Source organism: Gekko japonicus, unplaced genomic scaffold (assembly GCF_001447785.1).
Source record: "Gekko japonicus isolate JY-2015 unplaced genomic scaffold, Gekko_japonicus_V1.1 scaffold1007, whole genome shotgun sequence".
NCBI classification, from domain to species: Eukaryota; Metazoa; Chordata; class Lepidosauria; order Squamata; family Gekkonidae; genus Gekko; species Gekko japonicus.
In genome coordinates, this window is record NW_015177038.1 from 529,460 (window position 1) to 541,525 (window position 12,066).

Consider the following 12,066-nt stretch of genomic DNA (forward strand, 5'->3'; position numbering starts at 1 on the left):
TAATATAGTATCCGTAAACATTAATGGGTTAAATAGTGCACAAAAGAGAAGGAAAACATTTCATCAACTTAAAAAGCTAAAAGCTGAAATAATTTGTCTACAGGAAACACATATCAAAAAAGAAGATGGAAGATACTTAAAATGTAAAAAGCTGGGAGAAGTATTTATATCATCAGCAGAAGTCAAAAAAAGGGGAGTAGCAATATATGTAAAGGAAAAATTTAACCCAGAATTGATATTTAGTTCAGAAGATGGAAGGATAGTGGCCATTACTATCACAAGAAGAGGGAAAAAAATGTTAATAATTAATATTTATGCACCTAACCAAAATCAGGGAGACTTTTTTAAAGAAGTACAAGCAGTCCTAAGGTTAACTGAAGTTGATGATGTATGTATTCTAGGAGATTTTAACTCGGTATCAGAAGTAGAAATGGACAGGAAAAGTAGCAGAAAAGAGCGAAGTTCGGGAGGAACGCTAACCCATAGCTTTGCACAGATAGTGGAGGAATATAACTTGATGGATATCTGGAGGGTAAGAAATCTAAACAAAAAAGATTTCACTTTCTACTCATCGCGCCACAATTCATGGTCAAGAATTGACATGATTTGGATATCAACGAATATGATACGAGAAGTGACGGAAAGTGAAATTCTACCTAAAACCTTTGCCGATCACAATCCAGTATCAGTATCACTAAGAGAAGATCAAAAGAAAAACAGTATGTCCATAAACATAGCACTACTCAGAGATAAAGCTTTTGTACAAAAGTGTAAAAAAGAAATCCAAGAGTTTTTCCAGATAAATTCACCTAAAGAAACATCGTTAGAAATAATATGGGACGCCTTTAAGGCATACATAAGAGGACGCTTTATTAGTTATAGTGCATGGAAACACAAACAGAAAAAGAAGAAGTATGACCAACTAGTTAACCACATTAAACAACAAGAGAGTATTGTGAAAAGACAAGAAGATAATGGAAGCGCGAAAGTGAAATTAAACCTACTGCATCACAACTTAAATAATTTGCTAAACTATGAAATAGAGAAAAAATTAGAATATACTAAACAATACTACTTTGAGAATATAAATAAACCAAATAGATGGTTAGCCTATAAGGTAAAAAAAGAAAGAGAGAAGCGCACTATAATTAAACTAAGAGATGATAAGAACGAAGAAAAATTTAATATACAAGATCTTAAGAGGGTAGTGGGGAAATTTTATGAGAAATTATATCAGCAAGATGCATTAGAAGGCGCAACAATCACAGATTATTTAAGGGAAAGAGTTAAAAAATTTACTAATCAACAGAAAGAAATACTAAATGGTCCAATAACTATGTGTGAAATTGTGGAGGCAATAAAAAGACAGAAGCGGAAAAAAACACCAGGCCCAGACGGAATACCATCAGAATTTTATCAAACATTCGAAGAAGAGATTAGTTTAACATTTAAAGATCTATGCCAAAGAATAGCTAAATATAGTAAGGCACCAGAATCATGGAATCATGCTTTAATTACACTAATCAAGAAACCAAATACTGATTTGAGTGATATAAAAAACTATAGGCCCATCTCCTTACTAAATACAGATTACAAAATCTTCGCATCAATACTAGCAGGAAGGCTCAAAAAGGTGCTGGCACAGATTATACATCAAGATCAAACAGGCTTTTTACCTAGGAGACATATGAGGAACAACTTGAGGATAATTATAGATGTCCTAGAATTTTATGAAGAACATCCAGAAAAAGAGGTATTGTTAATGTTCCTCGATGCGGAAAAAGCATTCGATAATCTATCTTGGGACTTCCTACTGCAAAAACTGAATATTGCCGATTGTGGTCAAGAATTTTACTCAATGATCAAAACTATATATAAAAGGCAATATGCGAAAGTAATAGTAAATGGAGATGTGACAGAGGTGATAGAAATACAGAAAGGAACTAGACAGGGATGTCCACTATCACCTCTACTTTTTGTTTACGCAATAGAAACACTCAATGAGGAGATAAGACAAAATAAGCAGATAGAGGGCCTAAAAGTGAAAAATGAAGAGTTTAAACTACAGGCCTTCGCTGATGATTTGGTATTCATAATAGAAAATCCGAAAACATCACTAGGCGAATTATTGGAGACAATTAAAAACTACGGCCAGACAGCAGGGCTAAAAATCAATTATAAAAAATCCAAAATTATCGTAAAAAACTGCCGCCCAAACACAATAGAAAAAATCCAAGAAGTCTCTAAAATGGAAGTTGTTAAAAAAGTAAAGTATTTGGGAATTAATATATCTAACAAGTGTAATTCATTAGTGGAGGAAAACTACTATAAGCTATTGAAAGAGATCAAGATGGACTTACAGAAATGGAATAACATTCCACTATCTTTTATGGGTAGAATAGCTCTGATAAAGATGCACGTGTTACCAAGGTTTTTGTTTCTGGCACAAAACATACCAGTGTTAAAGAAACAGGCCTTCTTTGAAGAATTGAATAAATCCACTAGAGAATTCATCTGGCAATACAAGAAACCCAGAATAAAATGGAAAGTACTCCAGGATAGCAAGGATAGAGGAGGAATGAGTGTACCCAACTGGTATATATACTATCAAGCGGCCGCCCTAGTATGGATAAAAGAATGGGTAACATTGGAAAATGTAAGACTATTAGCTTTAGAGGGACATGATCTTTATATGGGGTGGCACGCGTATACATGGTATGGGAAAGATAAAATACACTCAAATTTTGGAAGACACGCACTGAGAGGCCCCCTAAATAAGATTTGGAACAAGATAAAAAGACTTTGTTATAGAAAAACACAAAGAGGGGTGGCCCCGTTAGAAGCCTTTATCCAACCAGCAGTTATAACAATGACTATGAAAGAAAGCTACCAAACTTTATTAAATAAACACAATGAACTTAAAACAGAAGAAAAACTTAGACAAGAAAACAATCTATCATGGTGGGAGCAGATAACACTACGGGATAGATACAAGAAAGATATGACAAGAGGTTTTGAAGACCAAAACAATGAACTTGACAAGATCTGGCTATCTTCGAATGATAAATTAGTACAGAAACTATATAGATTTCTGTTAAGGGATTATGAACAAGATGAAGAAATTAAATCTGTAATGATCACCTGGATGAAAGACATAGGAAAAGAATTAGAGGAAGATAAATGGGCTGGTATATGGAAGTCAGTTAAATATATGAGAGCGGTAGCATACAATTGGAACTAGCTAGAATGGATAACTTAAGTCTAATGATACAAAATAAAAATGAAAAGGTACACGAAAAGAGATGGGAAAAAGTATATATGTGGATAGAAAATTTGACAGAAAATTAATAATCCCAACCTGTAAAGAAAAAGTAAAAGATGAATGACTCTGAACTATATGTAACTGGAACAGATGAAATGTTTGTGTATATAAATGTTAAAAAAAAAAAAATTATAGCGTTTGTATAAATTAATTGTGGTTATTTTTGCACAGATGATGATGTGTTACATTTTATTGTTACATTTCATAGATACATCGGTGAAAATTATTGAAATTGTTGATACGTACCTGTTGAAATAACAGACCAAGAGTCGCTGCATGTAAGGTTTGAAAAAAACCTTTTTATTGAATTTTTGTATGTACATGTACCAGAGACTCTTCACATAATATTGTTATTGCATATGATTTATTAAGGCTTTCATCCACATTCGGAAGAAGAATAGTAATGAAATGATAGAACATTCCGGAGATCATCGTCAATTACATCACTTTCAACTGCCTTTGTGCATTTATATATGTAAATTTTGTACACATTTTTGTATAAATTTTATGATCGTTATTTAAATATTCTCTAGCGCAGTTACCTCACAGTTTCTTCTTTTTTCGGTCTGATGTTATTCTAAAGCAGGCTCCTTAGCTTAGCAATTACAGCGATTCTAAAAGGTTCCCATTACCGTGGAGCCTCTTCTCAGTCCTGCAGTCCTCCACATAGCAATGACTGCCTTCAGCAGGCACCCAGGTGTGACACCTCCTTCTGCCTAGATGGAATCAGCCATAAAGCGACCCACCTCTCTGTGCCAATGAGTTTCATCAGTAAGAAGCTCTTCCTGAAGTCTCCAGGAAAAGACTTATCTAGGATTTTCAGCCTCCCAAACTCTGCTCCCTTTCTAGCTGGTGGAGGACTCCACCAGGAAAAGGGAGTTTGTCTATTCCATTGTCTCCTAGCAGGGATCCATAGCATCTCTAAAGGGTGGCAGAGGTGAGGCTTGAGAGCAACGGAATTGACTTCCCTCATCCTGCCTGTTCCCTGCCAAGAGAGAGAAAAGCTTTTAGAAACTAAAGATGAAAGTTTTGCTCAGTCCAAACCTTCAAATAAAAATGCATTTCTCCACAGAACCATACGGCAAAAGAGGCTGATAAGAGTGGGATTCAAACCCACGTGTGCAAAATGGATTAACAGTCCACTGCCTTCACCACTCAGCTACCCCATCAAGGGTATGGCCAGTCCATAGACGTCCCCGGGTGGGCTCGAACCACCATCCTTCTGGTTAACAGCCGGATGCGCTAACCAATTGCACCACAGAGACCTGCCTGCTGGAGAGAGGCTGAGCATTTTCAGGAGGCTGTGCATGGGAGACAAAGGGACAAGACTGGTCAATTAGAAGGTGCCAAAGGGACAAATCCATCCCAAACTAAACCCATTTAAATCCCACTTTACTGGGAGATTTTAACCCACCAATTGCAATTTATTTAATTATTATAGCTGTATGCTGCTTTTCTGTCAGTGCACTGATGGCAGTTTTCAGAACAAAACAATGACTTCCAATCATGGTGCAAAAGACTGGGAAGGAGATGGAAGAGGAAAAAAGGCCAACTCAGGGACCATCTGCTTCTATGGACTGGTGGAGTGGCTGGCCCCTGGGTCATCTGCACCATGGGGGGCTCCCTCACTCTGCAGAAAACATTTGTTTTAATTCATGAAAACAGGAAAAAAATGGCCCAATAAGAATATGCTCCAGGAGTTCTGGAACAGGGAGATCACCTTAGTGTTTGGGGAGAAGGACACAGACAGACTCTGTTCTGCTTATATAGAACCTATTTACCTCCACCACGAGCCAACCCCTGTCTGGAAGATCCAGGGCAAACTTTGGGATATACGTAGGAAAAAAACAAAACAGTCTGTAACAGGGACAGAACTTACAGCCTTCTGTTGTGGGTCAGCACCAGCCAGATGCCACACACAGGACCCCCCCACCCCATAGCCAATCAAGGTGCCCCATGCCCTCCTTCCCCCTGGCAGACAGGAGCCTGCAGTCTCCTTGTTCTCTCTCTCTCTCTCTCTCTGCTGCCTACCTGAAGTAATATTTGAAAGACCATTTCCAAGAAAAAGGAGCTACAGGGAAGAATCCCTCAGCACCTGTGGCAGTGGTGCATGGGCATCATCCAAGGTTGCCACTCTCACAGCTTGGGGTCATGTTCCGGCTGGTGCATCTCCGCCTCCTCTTTGGAAACCGCTGCAAACTCAGGAAGTGGGCTGAGAGCTACATCTCTCTTCCCAGGTTATGGCAAAAGGGCCCGAGGGTTGGATTCGAACCCACGCGTGCAGAGCACAATGGATTAGCAGTCCATCTCCTTCACCACTCGGCCACCTCATCAAAGGCGCGGACATCCCTGGGTGGGCTCGAACCACCATCCTTCCAGTTAACAGCCGGACGTGCTAACCAATTGCGTCACAGAGACCTGTTTGCTCCAGCTGAGCAGTTGAGCCATGATGGATGTTCAGGAGGCTGGACAACAGCTAGAGGACAAAGGGCAAAGACAGAAGCAGAGGGCGCCAAAGGGGCAGTCTAGCCCAAACTAAGCCGCTTGCAGTCCAGCTGATTTGTAATGGGAGATATTTCAGTGTATGTTTAACTTGTCTATTCAGATTTATATATTTATTATGTCTGTAACCTGCTTTTCTGGCCATGTACTCAAGGCAGGTTTCAATGTACAGTAATGATGGAGACTACAACCAAGAAATCAGGAGATTGGGACTGGAAAGGGCAGCCATGAAAGAACTACAAAGGATACTTAAGTGTAAGGATGTGTTTCTGGCAACCAGGATCAAGTTAATTCATGCCACAGAATTCCCCATTACCATGCATTGGTGTAAAAGTTGGACAATGAATTAACATGACAGATCAAAACAAGATAGGAATTCTATCCAAAATCATTCATATTCTAGCGCAAATTAAAGAAAACACGCCTTTGACATATCAGGCAAGATGGAAATTAACAACAGATCAAATTGATACAAAAACTTCGGAGCGTATATGGAACTCATATGAAAATACTACTTCTATCATATCAATTAGACTGCAATCGTTTAAACTTTTATCTTTTTGGTATCTTACCCCGGCTCGAATGGCTTATATAAAGAATTTAAATCCAAATTGCTGGAGAGGTTGTTCTGAAAAAGGTACCTATCTTCATTGTTCGATGTATAGTTCAAAGATATATGCTTTCTGGGAAAGAATTTCAGAATCAGTTAGTAACATCACACAAGTCCTATTCCTTTTAAGCCTGAAGTTGAATGAAGTGAGAACACATACATTAAATAATATAAGAACAGCTATATTGCTATACGCTGCAAAAGCTGTAGTAGCAACGTATTGGAAATCTGATCTTACACTGTCCTTGCATTTGTTGTTGTTCAGTCGCACAGTCGAGTCCGACTCTTCGCGCCCCCATGGACTAGATCCCGCCAGGCTCTCCTGTCTTCTGCTGTCCTCTGAAGTTTGCTCAGTTTCATGTTCGTTGCATCGATGACACGGTCCAACCATCTCATCCTTTGCCGTCCTCGTCTTCTTTGACCTTCAGTCTTTCCCAGCATCAGGGTCTTCTCCAGTGAGTGCTCCCTTCTCATTTGGTGGCCAAAGTATTTGAGCTTCAGTTTCATTATCTGGCCTTCCAGGGAGCAGTCAGGGTTGATTTCTTTGAGGATTGACTGATTTGTTCTTCTTGCTGGCATAATAAACTATGGCATGTTTATCTAACGGATAGTTGATGTTACTGGTATAAATTTCTCTATAAGCCAAGTCAGCATTGGCCAATAGTATGTATGGCCACCTACAGGAAACCAAATGCATCAAGATTGTATTTTGATGCAGAGGTTTTAATATTTATAATTTGATTAAAGTTTCTGAAATATAACTAGCTTTTTTTGTAATTTGCAGTAATAGTTCCATATACATGTTCCCTCTGTTTCCCCCAGCATTTTTGGATACCTGGTCTGTTCTGGGTTGAATCCCCCCCCCCCCCCCCCCCCGCTTTTATTTGTCTGTTTCTGCCTGTCCCTGTTGGGTCATTTTTTCCCCTCTTCATAAATTAACAAAGTCATGTTTTCTGCATACTGGGGTTGCCAATCTCCAGTTGAGACCTGAAGTTTTTCTGAAATCACAACCAGTCTGCAGAGGACAGAGGTCAGTGCCCCTGGAGGAAATGGCAGCTCTGGAGGGTGGACTCTATGGGATCGCGTAGCTGCTGCGATCCCTCCATTCTCCAAACTCTGCCCTCCCTATAGCAAGTTGTCAGGAGAATTCCTGCAATTACCATCTGAATAGAATGACATGGGCTTGCCTCAGAAAGGCAAGCGTCCACTGATTTGCTATTGGATCTGAAATTTCAAGAGTCTTCACCTTCTCAGGCTCTCTGGGGAGTAGCACAATCTCAAAGGGCAGCAGAATCAATGGGGCTCTGCTTGGCTTCAGAGCTCTCACAGTTGGCTCTGTCCCCTCTAATCTATAAAACTCCACCTCTTGGGGCTCAAAGTAAAGCTAGCAGCTTCTTCGGCTCAACAGGTGGCAGTCTCCGTTTTCTCCCGAAAGTAAGCGGCTGTGTTCCTGGGGTGCCTCACACTCGGTATGAGGTCCAGCTGGGTCCATTTAAAACAGTATTTAAAATATTCCGAGTTTCAACAGTCTAGACAGAAAATCACAGAAAAGGAAGTCGCAATTTTCCTTGCAGTTCCCCCACTAGAGGGCTCTGGTCGAGGAGGAAAGAGAAGAAAATTGCTCCCTTCTCTTTTTTCTCCCCTTCTTCTTGACTCCAAAACAGGGTTGATCTTCCTGGGTTATCAGACACTGTCTGTTCGCTTCTTCGGGATCTCGGCGGCTTCTACCACCCAGGTCAGGTCTGTGTTATAAACGGGAATGAGGAAAACTCTTTCATCAGGGAGCGCCGCTGTGTTGCGGACCAGAGTGAAAACTAGCCGTATCCTCCGCTGAATCCACTCCTCCCGTTAACCGTTTAACTGCCGGCCTTTTAAAAGAGACCGAAGAAGGTGCTTTGCGAGTTATCCTCTTGCTTCACACACACACACAACCCTTTTAAAATCCGTCTTCTTCGTGGCAGATTATGAATCGGTGAAAAGCTATATCATCTCACTATAGGCGGGGGAGAAAAGGGCGGGACGAGAACACAGTTGAGGCAACCGGAGCACAGGCAGAAGATCCTTCTATAGAGGATCCGGGGTAATTGCCATCTGATTCGTGCTTCGTCACAGATTTAAGTATAATTTCTTCATATATCATACCTGCAGAATGCCTTCCTCTTAACGTGGACTAACCACAGTCAACTCTCCCACACACACGGTCGGTGGGGATTTCAGATTCAAGGAAGAACCTTCCAGGTCAGCAACTGTCGCTTGTTAGAAATGATTTGTGGCATCCTACCTTGTGCGGTGGGGGGGGGAGAAGGAGCAGCCCCTCCCCCCCTTGATCTGTATTAAGTGAATAAGAGGAGCAGATTTAAGTCTCTTTGGGCAAGAGCAGTGTCTCTTAGATTCTCTACAGTGCACACACACCCACACACCCAGTCCTTGAACTACTACACGCTTTTCAAGAGCTACAGCAGTATAAGCCGTTGTGGAATGAATCTGAAGCTGGGAGATCTCCTAGTCAACTCTTTTACCGATGTTGGTGTACTGTCTTGTTTAAAACATCTGTTAGCCATCTTTCTTACAGAGCTCAAGGTGGCTCGCAAGCATAGGTAAAATGCATCAAATAAAATACATTAAAATCATAACACCAAAATTTAAATTCACTACCCAGGACTGCTACTAAATGCAACCAAATGTAGTCCTAAATAAAACTGTCTTCAGCTGCCTCTGAAATATTAAATATTAAAATTTTTGTTTTAGCTCAGGAAGGAGGGCTCCAGAGCAAACTAGTTTATGCAGTAGCCAAATTGCTCGCTCACAACTTTAATGCCAGGAGCTCACAAAGTAGAATTTTTGCTCACAAGATTCAACAGCTTAGAGGGAACATTGCTCAGGAGTGGATCAGTAGCCACTGTAATTGCTGTAATATTGGGGTCACCTGCTCCCAATAGCTGGCCCCAACCAACAGTCTAGCTGCAGCCCCTGAACACTCTTCAAGGATAGCCCCAAGTAGAGTGCATCGCATGTATGATGTAAGAAAGAGATAGATCACTGTGGCTAGATCAGACTGACCCAGGAATGGATGCAGTGGATGCACCAGCTGCAGCTGGGCAAAAGCAGTCCAAATCACCACAGTCATCTGGTTTTCTAAGGTGACTACAGGGTTAAGTAGCTCTCCCAAGCTACAAACCTGGCTTTTCAAGGGGAGTATAACCTTATCCAAAGGCAGGAGAGATCTCAAGTCCCATGTCTGCCTTTCTGCCAACCCAGAGGACCTCAGTCTTGTCAGGATTAAGTTTCAGCCTGCTCAGTTTTAAAGGTGTGTAGGGGTTATTGAGGAGCTGTGGTGGCTCAAGTGGTTAAGATGCTGAACTGCAGGCTGTGAAAGGTCAGTAGTTCAGCAGTTTGAGCAGAGAGTGCTAGCTTCAGAAAGGCAAGTAGACAGCAGTTCGAGACCCGAGTGTGCCGCATGACGGAGTGAGCTCCCGACTCTAGTTCCAGCTCCTGCCAACCTAGCAGTTCGAAAGCAAGAAATTGCAAGTAGATAACTAGGTACCACTTCGGTGGGAAGGTAACAGCGTTCCGTGCGCCTTTGTGTTTAGTCATGCCGGCCACATGACCACGGAAACATCTTCAGACAGCGCTGGCTCTTCGGCTTTGAAACGGAGATGAGCACCGCAACCCTAGAGTCGGACTCGACTGGCTTTCGAGCAAGGGAACCTTTACTTTTAGGGGGTTATTGAGACCAGCATTGTGAAGCACATAAGCCCAAATGAGACACCAGAGTGGTAGCCTCCTTGGCCCATTGATGTGCCTCCCTGCTAAGGTTGCCAGCCCTGGGTGGAGAAATGCCTGGAGATGGGGGGGGGTGGAACCTGGGGAGGGTGGGGTTTGGGGAGCAGAGGGAACTCAGCAGGGGTACAATGCCACAGAGTCCAAAGAATACCATTTTCTCCAGGGGAACAGATCTCTGTGGTCTGGAGATCCGTTGTTATTTTGGGAGGTCTCCAGGTCACACCTGGAGGTTGGCAACCATTCAGTGCCCATTTATGTTTCAGGTGTGGTGTGGTGTGGCGTGTATCTGCATTTCCCTCGAAAAGCACACAGGGAAGGGAAGCTGAGCTGAGCATATTTTCCCCCTCCCCAACCTTGAAAGAGAGAGATGGAGAGTCTTTACCCCCACCCTTCCTCCTGAGAGTTCAAGACAGTGAAGATACCCTCATAGTCCCTTCCTATGAGGTAGGGCAGGCTGAAGGCCGAACTACATGCTGTGTTTTACATGCGGACTTTCAACCACACTGCAGCTGAGAGTTCCTGGTGGCAACTCTGTGTAAAAGCACACGGCGCTTGATTCAGATTGGGTCTGGGGGGAGGGGGCTCCTGCCTCCTCCTGCTCTCTTTTCCTGACCCTAAAGGGCCTTGGGGGGGGGGGATTATTTGCCCTGTTTTTGGGGGGCGGTACATGCAGTCCTGGGGGCGTTATCTCCCCCACCCCCGGCCTCTACCAGTTGGGGAAATGGTGCAGGGGGGAAAGGCAGGAGCCCACCACCACCATGGTCCTGATCAGTGTTCCCTCTAAGCTGAGTTAGTGTGAGCTAGCTCACGGTTTTTAAGCCTCCGGCTCACACCTTTTTGCCTTCGCTCAGGAAGGATGGCTCCAGAGCAAACTAACTTATGCAGTAGCCAAATCGCTCGCTCACAACTTTAATGCCAGTAGCTCACAAAGTAGAATTTCTGCTCACAAGACTCCACAGCTTAGAGGGAGCATTGGTCCTGATCCAAATCAGGCCCCTGTGACACTTTTACATGGAGTGGCCACCAGGGACTTGCACCTGCAATATGGTTTGCAAGTTCCTATCAGGAACTCATGTAAACTATAACGTGTAGTTTGGGCCGGAGAGTGACCTGCCCATGGTCACCCAGTGGGTTTCATGAAGAGTGGGGAATTGAACCTGGATCTCCCAGGTCCTAGACCACTCCGACCGGACTGTCTCTTCATATGTACCAAGCTGTCTTATGCTCAGGTGATGGTCTGTCTAGCTCAGAGCCAGTTTGGTGTAGTGGTTGAGTGAGCGGACTCTAATCTGGGAGAACCAGTTTGATTCCCCACTCCTCCACATGCAGCTGCTGGTATGACCTTGGGTCAGTTACAAGTTCTCTCAAAGCTGTTCACTCAAGGGCAGTTCTCGAAAAGCTCTCTCAGCCCCACCTACCTCACAGGGTTTCTGCAGTGGGGAGGAAAGAGATTGTAAGCTGCTCTAAGACTCCTTCAGGTAGTGAAGAGCGGGGTATAAATACAGTCCCCTTCTCCTTTTCCGTCTTCTTCTGGGTTGTCTGCTCTGCATGGCAAAAGTTCTCCCTGGTTTCAAGCAGATCTTGAGATCTTTCCCACACCTGCTACCAGAGGTCCTTTAATTGGGGGTTGAATCTAGGCCTTATAGCACTCAAAGCATGTCCTTTGCCACTGGGTCTCCTCCCTTACAGGGAGTGAGTTCTCCTCATAGGCTTCCTTTTGGTCTCCATTCAACTTGCTGTTCATTTTGGACATTACAAATCCTATGTAGAAGAAAGTGAGACTGAAAACGCCTTTGGCCCCGGTCACACAGGCCGGATATCGCGGGGGGGGGGGGGGGGGGGGGGGTTT

At 43.0% G+C, this 12,066-nt stretch overlaps 1 protein-coding gene and 1 non-coding gene across 3 annotated transcripts in view; one reads left to right on the plus strand and one right to left on the minus strand.

The window, feature by feature from the left end:
* Positions 1–4,513: 4,513 nt before the first annotated feature.
* On the minus strand, positions 4,514–4,587 carry TRNAN-GUU. Its single transcript has one exon. It is a non-coding gene; the product is annotated as a tRNA-Asn (tRNA).
* A 3,531-nt stretch (positions 4,588–8,118) lies between these two features.
* The window catches only part of LOC107124514 (zinc finger protein 773-like), a 16,890-nt gene continuing 12,942 nt past the window's right edge, over positions 8,119–12,066 (plus strand). The window contains exon 1 of one of the 2 annotated variants that reach the window (XM_015427995.1): positions 8,119–8,174. The gene's annotated coding sequence lies outside the window, so the exon portion shown is untranslated. The remainder of the gene's footprint in view (positions 8,175–12,066) is intronic. The other variant, XM_015427994.1, reaches the window with a different exon arrangement.